General features: G+C 50.7%; 2 long non-coding RNA genes across 2 annotated transcripts; both read left to right on the top strand.

The window, feature by feature from the left end:
* The first annotated feature begins 5,891 nt into the window (after positions 1-5,891).
* Positions 5,892-6,711, top strand: LOC111732584. Its single transcript, XR_002777617.1, has 2 exons — positions 5,892-6,249; positions 6,370-6,711. It is a non-coding gene; the product is annotated as an uncharacterized LOC111732584 (long non-coding RNA).
* A 7,815-nt stretch (positions 6,712-14,526) lies between these two features.
* On the top strand, positions 14,527-17,093 carry LOC111732585. Its single transcript, XR_002777619.1, has 3 exons — positions 14,527-14,642; positions 15,350-15,531; positions 15,700-17,093. It is a non-coding gene; the product is annotated as an uncharacterized LOC111732585 (long non-coding RNA).
* The last annotated feature ends 337 nt before the right edge of the window (positions 17,094-17,430 follow it).

The raw sequence follows: 17,430 nt of genomic DNA, 5'->3' as shown, positions 1-17,430 counted from the left end.
TCGGCAAACCACATAACCTCTTCCTTTCTCAGCCTCAGTTTTCTCATCTGCAAAATGGTGATAATTCCAGGGATATCCACTTCACAGGCTGTGGTGAAGCCCTGGGCATAGCCCACTCAGTACTTGTTTGTCGATGTTAATGTGCTTGTATTTTAAGCAGGACTGTTCTCAGCCATGTGATTCTTACTCTCCCTTCTACATGTGCCATGCCAGTAATGAAAGGGACCAAAGTTTTGCCATCCCATAATAATGTCTTTTGGAATACTGACTTTAAGCTGGTTATTAAGAAACAAAAGATGGTGTCAGATGGGTACTAGACTTATCTGGGTGATCATTTTATAAGTTATATAAATGTCTAATCACTATGTTGTACACCTGACACTAATATAATATTGTATACCAACTGTAATTGAAAAAGAAAAAAAGAAAAAGAAACAAAGGACACAGAAAGAAACTTTGACCACCCCCCACTTACCTGCCTAAAGAAATTCAGAAAGAAAAACCTGCTTAAAAGAAGGGAGCATCACCTGAGCATCATAATATGAAATACATGTGACAGAGAGAAATTTAGCCAAGCCTGTTTGTTAGATTTCCCTCTGTATACTATTATTTCTGGGTGGCCCAGCAAGAGTTTGTTTACCACGTGTTTGCTCTTTCTCATCTATCTGTAAATTACCTGTTTTCCCTTTGAAACCCCAGACCCATATCTCCCTTTTCCTTTGTTCAAAATGGCATATAAACCTCAACCGCCCAATGCATCTTCAGGTGTCATGGCACCCCCACATGTATATCTGTAAAAAATTTGGGGCATTTTCTTCTGTGAATCTGTCTTATGTTAATTTATTAGCCCAGTTAGAAGAATTTAGAAGGTGGGAAGAAAATTATTTTTTTTGCACACCCACAGTAAGAAAGGGAGTGATCACTATCTCTGGGTTTGCTCTCTCCCTGACACTTGGCCGCGCTGGTCTCATTATTCTTCCAAGGCACCCAGAATTTCCCCTTCTCAGTGCCCTCCAACTCATCCTCTGCTTCACTGGCCTTTCTCCCAGATAAGGGTCCTGTCTCTCACTTCTCTGGGGTCCCAGCTATGTTTCCCTCCTCAGAGAAGCTACTCTGACTGTTCCTTTATAATTAACATTCTTGGTCATTCTTTAGTCACTCACCAGCTCTATTTTTCTTCATAATATTTCTTGTTATCTGATATTATGTTATATATATGTATTTATCTATATCCAGTCACCCCCTCCCCTACTTAATGTATCTCTGTGGAAGATAGGGACTTTTTGAGTTTTTCCCTCCACCTCTGTCATTCCTGGAGGACTGCTCAGCACATAGTAGGTCCTCGACAGATTTTTGTGTGGATATGAATAAATCCAGCACTCACCATTCTCCCTTCAGAAGCAGCAGTCCAGTAGAAGCCATTTATGTCCAGTAGGAGCCATTTATGTCCAGTAGAGGGCACCATCACACAGCATTTTGGAATCTCCCGGGGTTAGTACTAGGATGAGAGATATTTATAAATCCCACAGGCCTCTCTCCTCCCACGACGTGGGTGCTCAGTCTGGTTGCGGCCGGAAGCAGGAGGGCCCCCTGCGCTAATCTGCCCTGGCAACACAGAGCTGGCATGCCCTGGCTGCATCCTTCAGTGTGCTCCAGTGCCCGAGGTCGGAATACCCTGACCACAGTCCTGGACACAACCCTTAGCAGCTGATGCTTCTGGACAGATTACACCCTGTCTCGGCTCTGCAAAATGAGGGCAGTGACATGAGCTGCACTGCTGGTCACAAGTTTGCTGTGAGGCCCAGACAGGAGTGAGCGTGAAATGTTTTGTGGATGTAAACACCAGACAAATATCATTTTTACAGGCCTTTTTTGGTAACGACAACAGATTAGCAACAAAAGAGGAGAGATTAGAGGGCACTTAAAGGGAATTGCACAGCTAAATGAAGGTGGGTTTATAAGGAGGATTAAGATAGTGAAGGAGAAAGAAGTTAAAAATAACAACTGCCTTTCACCAAGAGCTTATTAGGAGCCAAGGTTGAGGAAAGTGATCTCCAAACATTGTCTAATTATAGCCAACACTTAGACAGTGCTGACCTATGCCAGGCACTGTTGAAGTGATTTATGCATAGGGACTCATGGGATCCTCATGACTCACAGAGCTGGGTAATATTAGTCTACATTCTACACGTGAGGAAACTGAGGCATGGAGAGCTTCGATAATCTGTCCACGGCCACACAGATAGGGCTTGGATACAAAACCGAGCATTCTGCCTCCTGGAACGTGCTCTAAGCCCTCATGGTCACAACCACACTGAAAAGAAGATATTATCATTCCATTTCCCAGACAGGAAACTGAGGCTCGGCGGGTTTACAAAGTCTGCCTAAAGCCACAATGTGATAAGTGTACTTGAACCCTGTTTAACCACCCAGTGCAAACTTCCAGTCCCCAACCAGAATCAGAAAAGGGGCTGCAGAGATAGGTACAGGGTCCTCTCAGAGGTGCCAGTGGCAAACACACTTGCCTCTTCCTTTGAGGGTCAGAGGAGGGTGAGAGAACAGAGGCTGTGTAGGGCCGAGCAGATAAAGGAGAGACTGCTTGGTTGCCTCGGATTCCTGGGAAGAAGGAGGCTGGGTCATCTTCTGGGCCAGGCTGGGAGAGAGGGGGTAAAAAGTGTGCTGGTAGGTAGCAGGCTGTCCACAGTGATTCCAACTAGGTCTGTGACCTCCCAATCCCACATCTCCACAGGTAGAACAGGGCTCTGAGGGGCTGGCCTGACAGTGGGAGATGGGAGCAGCCCCATCCCTTACCACAAGTGCTCCTAGTCCAACCCTTGGCTTCCAGCCTGTTACATAAGCTTCTCCATACTCAGGGACTGGAAATAGCCATGACAGTGCTGGGCTGGGCTGGGGGCATGATGAATGGTCCCCAGGAGCATCAGCTGACTGCTGCTGAAGTGACCTGAGGGCCTGCCAGTAGCTCAGGTTACCTAGCCCTCATTGGGAGGAGACACTGCCTGGCCTGCAGGGGACAGTTCTAAAATGACTCTGTGTCTGGACATTTATGGTGCGAGTATCTGAGGGATGATCCCGTTCACCAGCCTGAGTGGCTAAGGCCACTCACAGCAATATCGCATTTACAGCAGCCTCCTTGAATTCTGGGAGCCAGAGCTTTGCCCAGAAAAACTGCATTGTGATCTCTGTAGCCAGCACCAGAGAGAGCTGAGAGCTCTGCTTCTCTTCTCTGCTAAAGGCCCCATGCAGAGATCAAGAGGAATCTGAAAAATTGGGGGTTGCTGGAGGCTATAAGCTCCATTATCCCAGGGCTGCACTCCACTCTCGTCCCCATGCCTCCCATGTTGCAGCCCACTCTGTCGCAGTGCTCATGGCCGCTGGATCCAAGGAGTTTCCCACACACTCTAATGCCCCTTCCACACTAGGCACACACACCTGTACACTTGAAAGCACCTTGAGCAGACTTTCGCAGACCACTAGGGCATGGGAGGGTATTCTCTCAGTGCTTGGTGATTATATGCTAACAATTATGATTGTGGCCATTTCAGTTCTGTACCTTTAAGAAACCTAGTCCTAAAACAAACAAACAAGCAAACAAACAAAAAACTCTTTCTGAAACTAATGCTTTAAATTACCTAACAGTTAAATCACCTAATCATTCCCCCTCCCCGCCCCCACTAATCTATCAGTAAAATAGGCACTGTCAGAGAGTTAGGACCTCTTTACTTCATGACTTTATGACAGATAGGAACCATCTTCCCCCGAGGTGGAGAAGGGTGGGATATTTGGATATTTTCCAAAAGAGCAATGGAAGGCAGGTGAGTTGTCTCACCTTCCTGATGACAGATTCCTTGTTCAATAATCGATTGGATAGACAGACACATACACATTCTGTTGCTCTTCTTGGGGCTCAGATGTGGGGGCAGGACTCCCCTCCAATCTCCTGCAGTAGCGATCCCCGGAAGGCCCTGCTTGTGCCAAGGTGCTGCTCATGCCTCTGCCCCCTTTGTTGTGTACCTGTGGGTTTGGACCTCTGAGCCCACAGTGGAGGCACAGGGAAGACAGATTCCAAAGGTACACCAGAGAGCTAAGGCAGGGGTCCCCAACCCTTGGGCCACAGACTGGGACCGGTCCGTGGCCTGTTGTGAACCAGGCCGCACAGCAGGAGGCGAGCGAGGAAAGCCTCATCTGTATATGCAGCCGCTCCGCAGCGCTAACATCACTGCCTCAGCTCCACCTCAGATCATCAGGCATTATTAGATTCTCATAGCAGCACTGGTCCCTGGTACCAAAAAGGTTGGGGACCGCTGAGCTAAGAAATACCCACGTCATTGCCAGGTAAACCTGTACAGGGAAGGGCTTGACTTCCCTCCTGACCCCTGCCTGCCTCCAGGTCTCTTCAGGTGCTCCTCTGGGAGTTGTCACTGGTAACCAGAGCTGGCCCTGATGGTGAGAGCAGGATTGGTGTCGCTTGGCAACTGGGACAGCACAAAAGATCCAGCTAATCCAGGCTGCCTGGGCAGCCCAGGCTCTTGCAGCCTCCAGGGCAGGGGCCTGCTGGCCAGCAGCCTCCCACCCCCAGAGACAGATGCTTAAAAACTTCTACCTCTTTCTACTTCAGCAAGCCCCAAGTTCTAGGGGCTTGCTGAAGTGGATCCTTTCTCTCCTTACCCTTCCTGTCTCTCACTTCTTTCTTGAGCCCTATCTCTTTTCGCAGTCTAGTGAAAATCTACATACCAGCTCTGTTGCAAGCCATGAAATTTGGGATAAATTACTTCACCTTTCTGAACCTCAGACTCCAGTCTGGGAGGCAATAACTAGTGGTTCAATGCATAAACTTTGAGGCCACGGTGACCTCGATATAAATCCATGATCTGCTATTTCTCATCTATGTGACATTGGGCATATCATTTAACTTTGCAGCCTCAGTTCCCTCAGTGCTAAACTCACCTTATAGAACTGTTGAAAGAAGGAAAAAAGACAAAGCCAGGGAAGTGCTTAGCATAGTGCCTACTAGCAAAGGGCCCTTCAGGAATAGGCCAGGGCATTTCTCTAGCCTCATATCCCCATGCTCTCCCTTAGTCACTGGGCTCCAGTCATTTGCCTTATTCTGTTATTGAATGAACCAAGTTCTTCCCCACCTCTGGGCTTTCCTACAGTTTCCTCACCCTGGAATACTTGCCCTCACCCCTCACCCCTACTGTCCACCTGACAAATACTCCTCAGTTGAATTACTTTCCTGGAGAAGCATCCTTATTCAACACCCCCCTGAATGACAGCTTCCCATTAAATATTTCATTGACATTCTGCATTTCGTTTACTCTTTATGGGACTTATTACTTATTTGCTAGGTGGTTTAACATTAGTCTCCCCTCCTGGGCTGTAAGTCTGGGCCAGCGGCAGTGTCTGATGTGTTTTTTTGCTGTGTCCCCAGTGATAGGGTTGGCCTACTACGTGTTCTCCAAAGTACGTTCCACTTTCTGTATCTATTTCTTATTTCTTCCTTCTCATTTCCCAGTTGACCTAGGTAATTTTTGCACCATTTCTTAGGTTAATTGAATCTCCAAAAAGCGGGTCTAACTGGGAAGGAAGCTCAAGAATTAAGGATGCTGACCCGTCATTACACTCCATTTCTTTCAGAATTTGCTAGATGGCAAATCTCAAACCAGCCTCGTACGGATTTCGGGACCCCTCTCCTTCCACATCCCCGGCAGCACCCATCCTCGCAGAGAAGTCTATTTGCATACACCAGACCCGAAGGAAGCGAAAGCTACATGATTTGCATACTCTCGTGCTATTGGTTGGAAGGGCGACCAATGATTTGTAGCGGCGTTTGCCCCGCGACGGCTCAACGCCCCGGGTGATGTAATGGAATCTTGGCTGGACTGGTGCGGGCTCCCTCGGGTCAGTCTCGTGACGTAGCGGCTTCCCCCGGCCCCAGCCGGTCCTGCCGGGCCTGGCGCAGGACAGCGCGGCCGCCCCCGGGAGCATGGCGTGGAGCACGGCCGAGGCAGCGGCGCTGCAGCGGGGCCCGGCCCTGTTCCTTCCGGCCTGGCGTTCCTGTCCCGGTCCCTGGGGGAGGGCCAGTCACCCCAGATCCGATCTTTGGCGACGTGGAGAGAAATCTGGAAGCAGACTGCAGAGAATTACCAAGCTCCACTCCTCTGGGAGTGGATTACTGCCTCTCACTTCGTAAATCACGCGATTCTGTAACGTTTTGCATTTGTTTACAACGTGCGTGTTTGATTTTGTAATTTAAGAAATAAAGTTACCGAGGATTTGTTTGTTATTATTAAAAGGCCTGACTTGGATTTAGGAGAAATCTTGGCATTAATTCCAGCTCTGCACTTCCAGGCTGGTGACCTTGGCCACGTTTTCGTGCTGGCCCTGATGGCCTGACATGGCAATCAAGGAAGAACAAATGTGGAGACACTTCAAAAAGCCCCCGGCCTGGCCTCCTCATCCTCATGTAATTCAGAGCATGTAACCCTATCCAGGTGGTGACCTGGAAGGTCCCCTATCCCTAGGAGAGCCCTAGGAAGACCCTGTCTTTGTGCCCCCATTTTTCTTCCCCTTTAATGGCTCCTAAACCTAGGGAGGGGTGGGGGGACCCCAGCCAGGTATTTCTCAGTCCTCAAGATGAGGAAGGGAACTTAGAAGGGAATCCCCTTCGTGGTCCCTCTCCTCATTGAAGGCCAGAGCCTAGGCAGGAGAGCCCCCTCTTGGGCTCAAATGGGCTGGGGAACCCCTTTCACATCCTTTCACCCCATCCCCAGTGGGCTAGGGTGGAGGTGAGGTGGAATGGTGTCTCTCTAACTAGATGAAGTTAGATCAAGGGTTTCTGCTTCCGTGAGATGGAGGGACATATAGGGAAGATCACTACAGATCTGGCTGATCATCCTGGGTCTTTGGGGTTTAACCACCCACAGCATCTCAAACCTGCCCCCATCTCATCACTGTGAGTTTTGAGGTCAGCCTTTCTCCTCCATGTGATGCCCTCCCTTCTCTCTGTCTTGTTTGGTCCTGTCTCCCTTCACACTGTGCCCCTTGTTCTCTTCTTCCAGGAAGTCTTCTTAGATCAACTCTCCAGATTCCACCCCAATGCCAGCTTGAGGCCTCTTGGAGGCTGGCTCTTAGATTTTCTGGCAATGTTTTCATAATTACTCTTGTGTCTTGCCTCCCATCTGATTAGGAACCAGCTTTCTGCAGCAAGACCTTGTCCTTCCCCCTTAGGAATTTTCCAGAATGTGGGACAGCACTGGCCAGGGTGTCTGTTTTCCCCTCTAGTCCTAGCTCCTGAGCCATGCAAGTAGTTGACCTTTTCTCTCCTCATTGTTCCCATCTGCAATAGGGGCTGTATGGTAGTTCCTGGAATTTGTATAGAAAGAGGAGGAGCTAAGGGATGAAAGAACAAGATCATGGGTAGAAATCAGAGCACTAGTCTGGGAGTCAGAAGTCCTGGCTGTGGTTCTGGCTTGGCCACTGACTAGCTGAGGGACCTGGGTCAAGGAGACAACAAGAGGGCTGAAATTTACTGGACATCTGTAATGACACTAAAAGGTGACATTGCCCCCATCATCTGTGTAGCTCCTCAAGCTTCCAAATAAACGTACAAGCTGGGCAAAGCCAGGTGAGTGCTTTGCATGTTCAGCTTCCAGACAAGTTCCCTAGCCCAGCCTTTTCCCAAGTCCTCTTGTATGGTCTGCTAATGTCAGGTCTGCTACTATGTGCCAGACTCCTTGCTGCACTCTTGATCTCTGCTTTAAAGATGCACTCTTCATGACAACCCTGTGAGATAAGTATGTTATCTTTATGTTTCAAATGAAGAAACAGAAGCCCAGAAAAGGTGAGTGACTTCCCTAAGTCACACAGGATTCCCTTCAAGTTTCCTTGCCTCATCTTGAGGATTGAGAAATACCTGGCTGGAGTCCCTCCACCCCTCCCTAGGTTTAAGAGTAATTAAATGGAAAAAAAAAAAAAAAGGGAGGGGAGGGCAAAAATGGTAATAGTAGAACCAGTGTCAATCCCAGGCCTCTTGAGCCTATGATCCCTCTACCTTCTACCACCTCACACTGCCATAATGAGTCACACAGGTGTATTTTAGCATTACATATTTTAAGATATATTTTATTTTACTTTATTTTATTATAAAACAGGAGAGTATATAATAAAGCCAAATTGTGCTAAAGTATTTATAGAAGGACGAGACCTCTGTGGGCTGGAAACCTTCATGGAAAAACTGGTAACTGAGCCTTTAAAAAAAATCCTTCCTGTCTAAATAAATGTATTTCTCCTACACAGGCAAATATTTTTAAAATGTATTTCAAAAGTTAGATTTCTGGAAAAAGAAAAACAGGAGGTGGGGGTAGTGGCTTCTTTAAAAAGCCCATTTGGAAGGAACCCTTGGGGTAGGAAGGAGAAGAGGGTAGCAGGGGAGGAAAAAGCCAGTCCCATGGCTTCCCATCCCTTGCCATTTCTGAAGCCTCAGTTTCTTTATCTCTATTTAGGCCTAATATTTGAATCTGGAAGAGAAATAAATATAAAGGTCCTGAGAGGTGATTTTGAGACAAACCAGAGATTCTTAGAATCATTCCGAAGAACAAGAAAAAGGAGCTTCTGAGTTACAGCAGGAGTTTAGGACAGGTCCAAAAAAGAAAAAACGAATTTCTGAGGGTGGGTAGGGGGCGTGGAGAGGAATGTGACCCCTGGAATGAGGGCTGAGTGGGGGGTATGGGGCCTTTTTTGGAGAGTTTTGAATGCAGAAGAGATTCTTTGCTGCGTGGGGCCTGCTGGGTGCTGGAGATTGGATAGCATGCTCATAATTTAAGGTGGTTCCTTAAAATGAGCAAGCGCTGGTGGCTGGTGTAGCAGAGCACAGAGCACAGTCTTGCTAAATGAGTGTTCCCCACTGGCCCTGCCCGCCTGGCAGTACAGGACATGGTAACCCTAACCCCACCCAGACTGAGACCCAGACCCTACTGCTCCAGCCTTGGCCTGGCCTCCCTGAAACAGCCACTGCTAAGTGAGCAGTTGCTGGGGGAGAAGGATTTCTTCAGAACAAGATGGTTCTCCCTTTTCGAAAGAGTGTTCCAGTCAGGTGTCAGAGAGAAATCTTCCAACCATTCGCATCCCCAGAAGGTTCTTTCTGGGGAGGCTTGCGCTTGCAGACTATGGTCAGAAGAGGGTAGGCCACTCAGACCTTGCTGGCCACTGGGGTGAGCCTCCGGGTATTTCTCCTTCGTATTTATCCTATGGATTGGGGAAATCAGACTCCAAAAGGAGAGCAAGAAGGAGAAAATATGAGTGCCTACTGTGTCCAGGGCACCTCCACAGCTGTTCAGTTCTCCCCCAAACCAGAAAAGGTGGGTAATATTATCATCCCCATTTTATAGGTATGGAAACTGAGGCTCAGACTGGTGAAGTGACTTGCCCTAAATCATACAGTAGTATGGGAACAGCCAGATTGGTGAATCCAATATCTGGGCCTTGCCTCTGTCTGCACTCTGGCCTCTGGAAATGCTTCTATGCAGAAGAAATTTCACCTTCTCAAGAAGCCGCCTTCTGGCCTATCGTCCTAGGTCTTGGGGCTTAACCACCCCTGGGCGCCCTGCTAGCTGGGTTTCTTGCCCTTGGGGTGGCATGCAGGCGAAGCGATGCTGGTGGAGGTGCCCAGGGGCTCAGAGACCTAGTTCTCTGTCCTTTCAAGCCAGCCTAATTGCTGTGTGATTTTGAGCTGCCGCTGAGCCTCTCTGGGCCTCACTTTTTCCACTTCTTCCTCAGGGGAAGCCCCTGGTAAATTTATAACCCAGCTTCAGGTTTGTTGCCTCGGAAGGTGTTAGCAAGGCCACATAACCCTCACCTGAAAAACAGCACCCCCAAGCCAGCCGCAGTGGGGTGGATTATGTAACCCGGTGCTCTGCGCGCATGTTGGGGGGGAGGGGGCGGGGCGCTCACCGCTATTCAGGGCGCCGCTATTTTTAGCCCCATTGATGAGGCTGCGTCCGCCGCCGCCGCCGGGATTCCGGAGACGTCAATGGGCGCGCGTCACGGTCTCTGCCCGCCCGCCGGCCGGGGGAGGTGCGCTCGGGGCTGGGACGGTGGCGCGGGCGGCCGTGGGCCGCGGGGGCGGGGGGCGCGGCCGCGGCCGGAACTGCCGGGTGGGGGGCTTCCCGAGGGCGAGGGGCGCGGCGGCACGGCGACAGGAGCGCGAGGCTGCGGCGGCGGAACTGGTGGGGGTCCGGCACGGCACCTGCGACCCCCAGCCTCCAGGCATGGGCGCCCCTGCGGTGTGGGGCTGCCTCTCGCCTGCTGGTGCACGAACCCGGAAGGCGTGGGTAGAGAGGCGAGCCAAGCTTGCCGGGCCAGGTGAGGGCCTGGGTGGGGAGGGGGAGAGGTGGTCCCGGAGAGGCCCGGGAAGAAGGAGATCTTGCAGATGCACTGGGGTGGGCTGGGGCCACGCCGGGTGTCCTGCTTGGAAGCCCGGCAGCGTTGGGAGAGGAACTGGATTCCCAGCGGAACTTGCTAGCTTCGAGTCACCCCCAAGTGCGGCGGCCAACGCTTTCTCTCCCCAGCCCGCCAAGGGTGGGGTTTGGCCCGCGAGGGGTGCTGGAGGTGGCCAGGCAGTAGAAATTCCTTCCATTTCCCTGCCGGCTGCGGGGAACGGGTTCCAGGAGCTCGGGAGCTTGGCTGCCAGGACGCTAAGCCGGGAGGGATCAGGATTGCCCGGTGCAACTCCTTCGTGGGACTGAGTCGAGAAACCCAGGCTGGAGAGGGTCTCATGGAGTCAGAAGCTGACCTGGGATCAGAAATGCTGCAGAAGTGACATTTACAGTGCTTTTCAGAGAAGTATTAATTTGGGCTTGGAGCTAGTATTAGGGCCATGCTAGGAAAACGAAGGCTGGACAGAGGTAGGTCGATTCACAACGGTTCTGCCCTAAAGGTGCTCATGGATTAGGGGGCTGACAGCAGACTGGACAGGAGCTCCAGTGGTAGCCAAAAGGCTTGGTCATAGACCCACTCCAAGTCAAGATCAGTGACTTGCAGGAAGACTTACAAGGGAAGCCAGCTGATTCTTTGTAGTGATCTAAAGCTGAGAGGAATGACAAGTGTACAGTATGATAAAAATCAAGATTCCAAACGATGGCAATGGGGCAGAAGGATGGACCAAGACTAACAAGATGAATGTGACTGATTATAAATGTCGAGGCCTGTGCTGCAGTTAAGAAAAATTAGGTCAGAAGTTCAGGCCTAGAGCCAGATTTAGAGGCCCAGCAACACAGGCCTCAGAGCTTTCCATTTGTTCTCTGATGTTGGTTGTCAGCCTGCTCTGTGCAATCTGAGACCTCTACCCACTAAACAGATCAGAGGCAGGGAGAGGTGGAATGCCTGGCCTTGGGCTCTCTGGTTGGGCTCCCTGGATTCTAATCCCACCTTTGCCACTTACTAGCTCTGTGACCTTGGGCAAGGTGCTTAACATTTCTGTGCCTTAGTTTCCTCATTGGTAAAATGTTCATAATAATAATCATTTCTTCATAACGTTGTGAGGCTGAAATGAGAAAATACTGTAAAGTACTTAGTAGTGTATCTAGCACATGATATTCAACATATACTACCTGCTATTGTTATTGTTCGTTATAGTATTATGCCATTTCTGGTTGGGACATTGGCCAATGCAGAGCTTATGCCTAGAAGACCACCAGGGCTGCAGAGGTTTCTGTCAGTCATGTCCTGTTTCAAGGGGGAGTTTAGTTAAGAAAAGACCCAGGTGGGGATTGGGGGCTGGGTGAAAAGGTGAAGGAATTAGGAAATACAGACTGGTAGGTACAAAATAGTCATGGGGATGTGAAGTACAGCATAGGGAATATAGTCAGTAATATTATAATAACTGTATAGTGTCAGGTGATTATTAACTAAGCGGGAGATCGGTTCATAAATTGTATAAATGACTAACCACTATGCTGTACACCTGAAACTAATATAAAATGATATTGAATGTCAATGCTAATTGGAAGGAAGGAAGGAAGCAAAGAAAAGAAAAGGAAAGAGACCCAAATACTTTAGGAAGGGGAAGATTTCAGGTGGGCCCATGCCAAGCTGGGACCCAGGGCTGGGGGCTCTTGGATTCAGGGTTGTGACTCAGCAAAGGGAAGAATCCTCAGTCTTTTAATCTGTTCTAAAATGTAAGGGACAGCTCCTTCATTTCAATATCCTTCCAAGCGACTAGATGACCCTCCCCCCTTACCAGTTCCGATGCAGGCATGTGTAAGTCCTCCTCTCCCCCAGTCCACAAATACTTATTAAGCATCTACTAGTGCTGAGCTCTGTTTTAGAGACTGAAGACTGCAGTGATTGAGAGAAACAAGTGAACAGATGAATAGCAGTAGTCCCATGGCAATAATAAAAGGTTAATGTAGTGGGGTGGAGTGGAGGCTCTCCAAGGAAATGGGAATGGAAACCCGATTGATGAGGAGGAGATAGCTATACAGACATTCAGGCAGAAGGAACAGCCAGTGCAAAGGCCCTGAGTGGGGAACGAAAGTCCATGTGATTGGAGCACAGTAAGGAAGGAGAACGGGATCTGGGTACTGATGTCTGGCCTGATGTTCCCACTCTATTTGGAGGGCATCACTTTCTCCTCTTCCAAGCCCACTCAGCCCTTGGTTTGCCCTCTGTACAGTGCTGATTGTAATTGACCTCGATTCACTCCCCATTGTAATTTCCTGAGGCCCAGGGATCTTTGTTTGCTCCTTCTTGGGTCTCCCACCATTCATGGCTCACTGCCGGTCTCACAGTAGGCCCTCAGTAAATGTTTGTGGAATGACCATAGAAGAGGGGATTTTGATCTGGGACAGGAAATAGGATCAGAAACCTGTTCTAAGATGTTAGAAATCACTTTCTGGGCACCAGTGGGTCCCTGATTCTGACCCCTATTCTCAACACAGGTGGGGGCAACCTGGGCACTCAGCTTAGGCCTGACTGGTAGGAGATGTTGTCCCTTCCTACCCTCCCTCCCCAGCTGTGGGCTGGTAGGGAGAAAAGGGAAGTGGAGGCCCCAGGGCCTGACTGCACACCAGTTTCTGGGGTATGGGAAGATGATGGTGTCATTCTGGGAAGCAGGTATAGCCTGTGGGCTGGGCAGGTTTGAAGCCTGATTTTGCCTTCTGATTGGGATTGGAAGTCCTCCAGGTGTTCCAGACTGCCCTCCACTCCTTCTCTCCTGTAGCCTTCACTCCCTGCTCCCATTACATCCACAGGAACAGGGGGTGCTGGTAGCTCTGTAAGAGGATAGTCTGTGTACCATGGACCAGAGGAGCTTCCCTTACCTGTGGACCCTGGGGCAGAGGTCAGGAGGGTGAGGAATCCCATCAGCCACCCTTGGGGGCCCTCTTCCTTCTTATTCCCTCTGCCTCTCATCATGGAAACATCTACTTCTCTTTTCCCAGACCTCATCATCGCCTGAAGGGCAGCCTGATAACCACATAAAGCCAAGCCTTGGCTGGTCCTGCCCCCACTATGGGGCCCAGTCAAGGGAGGACAGAGCTGAATAAGGGTGGAAAAAGGGAAGGAGAGATATAGGGTCTGGGAGGCCCTGGCTGAAGGGGGCTTTGGCACCAGTGGGGTCAGTGGGTAGAGACTGAAGAGGCCGGAGGGCTGGTGCACACAGTTGACTCTAGAAGGAGAGGCCAGGTGCCTATAGGTGGCTTGGAACAGGAACCATGGTCTAGGGGTAGCTTTTATGTTTGCATTTAATTTTTTCACATATGTGTATCTAGCAGTGCTCTAAGTCCTTTACATATATTAACTCATTTTAAGCTGATGATAACTCTATTGTTGTTAATTTTAGAGATGTCAATTACAGATTGTCATTTTTACATATGAAATGTAAATGAAATGAGGCACAGAGAGATTATGTAACTCATCCAAGGTTACACATGATGGAGCCAAGATTTGAACCCAGGCAATCTGGGATCTAGCGTCCTGCTTTTAACTCCTCTAAGCTGGGCCTTCCCATTTGGGATCTGGAGTCGCTTCACAGAAGATTCCTGAAAGTCTCTATCACTCTGGTTAGAAGGCTAGGCTGAGTAGAGACAGGGACATGGAACCCCCTGAGGAGAAAGTGGTATTCTGCTCTGTCCTCACAATAGCTCCCTTTTCTCTGCTTACAAAATGCCCTTTTGTGCACATCAGGGGACTGAGAGCTGGATTACACCCCAGAGTGGGATGTAAGGCTGAGGGGCTGGGTGCTGGCATTGTGTCTCCATGGCCCTGAGATACCCCCGATGCTGTCCGCAGCTCCCAGCCTCACTCCACATCCTGGAAAGCTGTTTGCCTGGGAGTGGGCTCCCAGGCTCTGACACCCAGCCCAGGGAAGTTCTAGGGTTGGCTTGTCCTCCCTCATGGCCTGGGTCCTGCCCCTGTTCCTACAGCTGTGTTTACTGGCTGTACTGTCTCTAGGGAATGTCTCTGCTGATTGGCTTCTCTTCATTCACACTGACTCCCCCTCTTAGACCTCCACCATGGACAGAGACCAGCCCCGGCCCCTCCCTGGTGTCCCAGCTTCTGTCAGGCCCCGAAAGCCCAGAGGATGGTTTGAGTGTTATCCAAGGTTTGTCCACCCATCCAGAGTGGTAAGTGCTCTGCTGTTGTCCTTTGTACACCCCTGGGGCCCCCCAAGCAGGTGGGGTTAGGGGGCAGAGGTGGGTGTGGACCTGCCTAAAGCGGATGTGGTTTGGGGGATGAAGGGGGAAGCCCTGCAGAGGTGGCAGGCAGTGTGCTACTCAGAATGGGGAGATCTGTTTTCTCAGTGGTGGGAGTAATGCGGGGGTGGGGAAGGGGGAAGCCTCATTTTCTTAGCATGGTAGTTGGAGGGGGTGCTCTAGGCCCAGGTGACGTGGGTTGGTGGTGGGGGGTGAGGTTGGGGAATAGGGAATGATAGCTGTTCCGAAGGCAGCATGTGCTTAGTTCTAGGAAGTTGATGGGATGGAGTTGGGTAGCTCAAGGCCAGCCTGAGAGTACAACAGGACAGACATAGGGGATGGGAAGCTGGCTTATTTCTAGGATATAGACACTGTAATAGGGGAGTCCATGAAGGGAAGGCTGGGACTACTCCATCACTCCCTGAAAGGGTATCGATCACCCCCTTCCCACTATGGCAGGCCTGAAGGTCCTATGGGGTCTGATATGGAGAGGTGCCTCTATGAACGGGGAGGATCTTGCTGACCAAAGGCAGGGACAGATCCTCCACTATTCATCCAGCATCCCTGAGAAGGAGAGTCTCAGATTTGACATGGCCAGAGGGATCCTTGGCCATCTAGTTCACCTCCTCCTCTTACAGATGAAGAAACTGTTACAGAGGAGAGAAGTGACTTTTCAAGGTCCTACAGTGAAGACATGTAGAGCCAAGTTTAGAATCCAGGTCTCCTGGATTCCGGGCAAACCCAGAGGCCTGGTCTGCTGATGGAGGACACACCTTCTTGTCTGAGCATGCTTCTAGAGAAGGCACAAACTGATCTACGGGTGAGTGGTGGGGTAGGAGAATGACATTTTCACCAGGCCTTTCCCTGGGGACCTTAGATACTGGGACGGGGCCAAGGGCACCATAGTCCTGGTTACCATGTTTACTTGAGGGAGCTAAAGTTCATTGGCATCCTGGACAGAGATCCTATGTTTCCCTTCTCTCCCCAGAACAGAGGGCCATCTTTGAGCAACAACCTCCCTCAGGCCTTGTGATATCCCGGATGAAGCAGGAGGGGCTGGCTCAGTATCTCTCCCAGCCCTCCAAACACTGTTACCTCCTGGGGAGTTTGTGTTCAGGGTCCCAGAGAGGTGGCTGGGATGGGGAGGACAGATGGTCCAGTTTGAGCCTAGATGGAAGGAGGGAAGCCCTGGGAAGCAGGGCCTCCTGTTCTGGGGGCTGGGCTGGGTGTGCCACCCATCTTGGGCTGGGGACAGTGACAGGAATTACTGTACATGGGAAAGGCAGGTGTCCCTGGTCAGCTGGAGATCATGACTTGGGAAGCACGTGAGTGAAAATGACAGCAGTGGGCCAGGTGTCTTTCCCTTCACTCAGTCCCCATTTCTACCCTCAGCTCAGACTCAGCCTCCTGAGCACCCAGCCTTCCCTCTGGGCACATAGCAGCCCCTGGGAGAGAATTCCTTGTATTCATCCCGTTGTCTTGGTGATGGATGGAACTCTCATGTCAGACATACTGCCAAGGCCACCCTGAGGGGCTGCCAGCTGGGGCCCCATGAGTGTTAGAGCTGCTGGTCTTGTGACGTGGACACCTGTCTGCCAGGCCTGGGCATGGACCCAGGGTCACGCTCACACCGGGGCTCCCGTCAGTTGACTATTTTGGGCTCTTGCTGACCTGGGCCAAAGTCAGGCCTCAGCCAAGAGGGCCCTGAGGCAGCTATCCATGTCCCCAGAGGCTGGCCCTTGTTTCTGCTATATAAACAGAGGAGGACACGCTGGCGTGGAGACGGCTCCATGTCCTGAGCTTGCTCAGCTGGTGCACAGCCTTGGCCGGGCAGGAAGGGCTGACTGGATAGTCACGTCTCTTGCCTCAGGGCTCCCTGAGGCCACTGGGAAGAGCCCCCAACCAGTCCCAGGATCCTTTCTCAGTGCTGCTGTCCAGGATCTCTGAGTCAAAGCAGATCATCGAGGAGAAAGCTGGTAAGTCTCAGGAATGGGGAAACTGAGGCATGAGAGCTGCGCTATGTGGATCTTTTTCCATTGTGACTGTCCATGTTGTGGTTTCTTTGGTCTTGAGAGGAGCCTGGGAGGAGGAGGAAGTAAGGGTGGCTGACCCTCCTGAGGAATGAGAGTAAAGGCTTTATTGTAGTTGGATAATGGGAGTTGGACTTGGGAATACTTTGTGATTACGAACCAGGGGATGTGATGCCATCTCTCCTTCCTTGGAGATTTCCAACAGGGTCTTGAGCCTCCTCTTCTGTTGACCCGGCCTAGATGAGGTACTGGTCTGCTCAGGCCAGGAGGGACACTGGAGAGAGCTGGGTACTCATCATGGTACCTCAGGTCCCTGAGCAGGTTCCCTGGGCCCCCCAGCTGATTGAGACTAGGAGGCAGACCCCTGGGCTTGGCTTCCCTGAGCCCTCAGCCCCTGCCATGATCTCCTTTTCCGGCTTCCCAGCTGGTTTTGGTGTCTGAGAAGCAGAGCTGGGCTGAGGTCTGGCAAGTCCGCCAACCAGCTTGCCACAAACATGCTGGGCGTCAGGCCAGGGGCTTCGGCCCAGCGTGGAATAAGTGGTAGCTCCTTACGTGGGAGACTGTTGTGCTCTCCTCAGTTCTCGAAAAAAATTTTTTCCCTTTCTGAACGTGAGTCTCTAAACGAATCCAGAGGCTGTGACTAAAAATACTTTAACAATAGGAAAATGCCTCAGTCTTTCCGGCTGGGG

This window comes from Pteropus vampyrus, unplaced genomic scaffold (genome assembly GCF_000151845.1).
Source record: "Pteropus vampyrus isolate Shadow unplaced genomic scaffold, Pvam_2.0 Scaffold471, whole genome shotgun sequence".
In the NCBI taxonomy this organism is placed as follows: Eukaryota; Metazoa; Chordata; class Mammalia; order Chiroptera; family Pteropodidae; genus Pteropus; species Pteropus vampyrus.
This window is presented reverse-complemented; position numbering and strand designations above follow the sequence as displayed.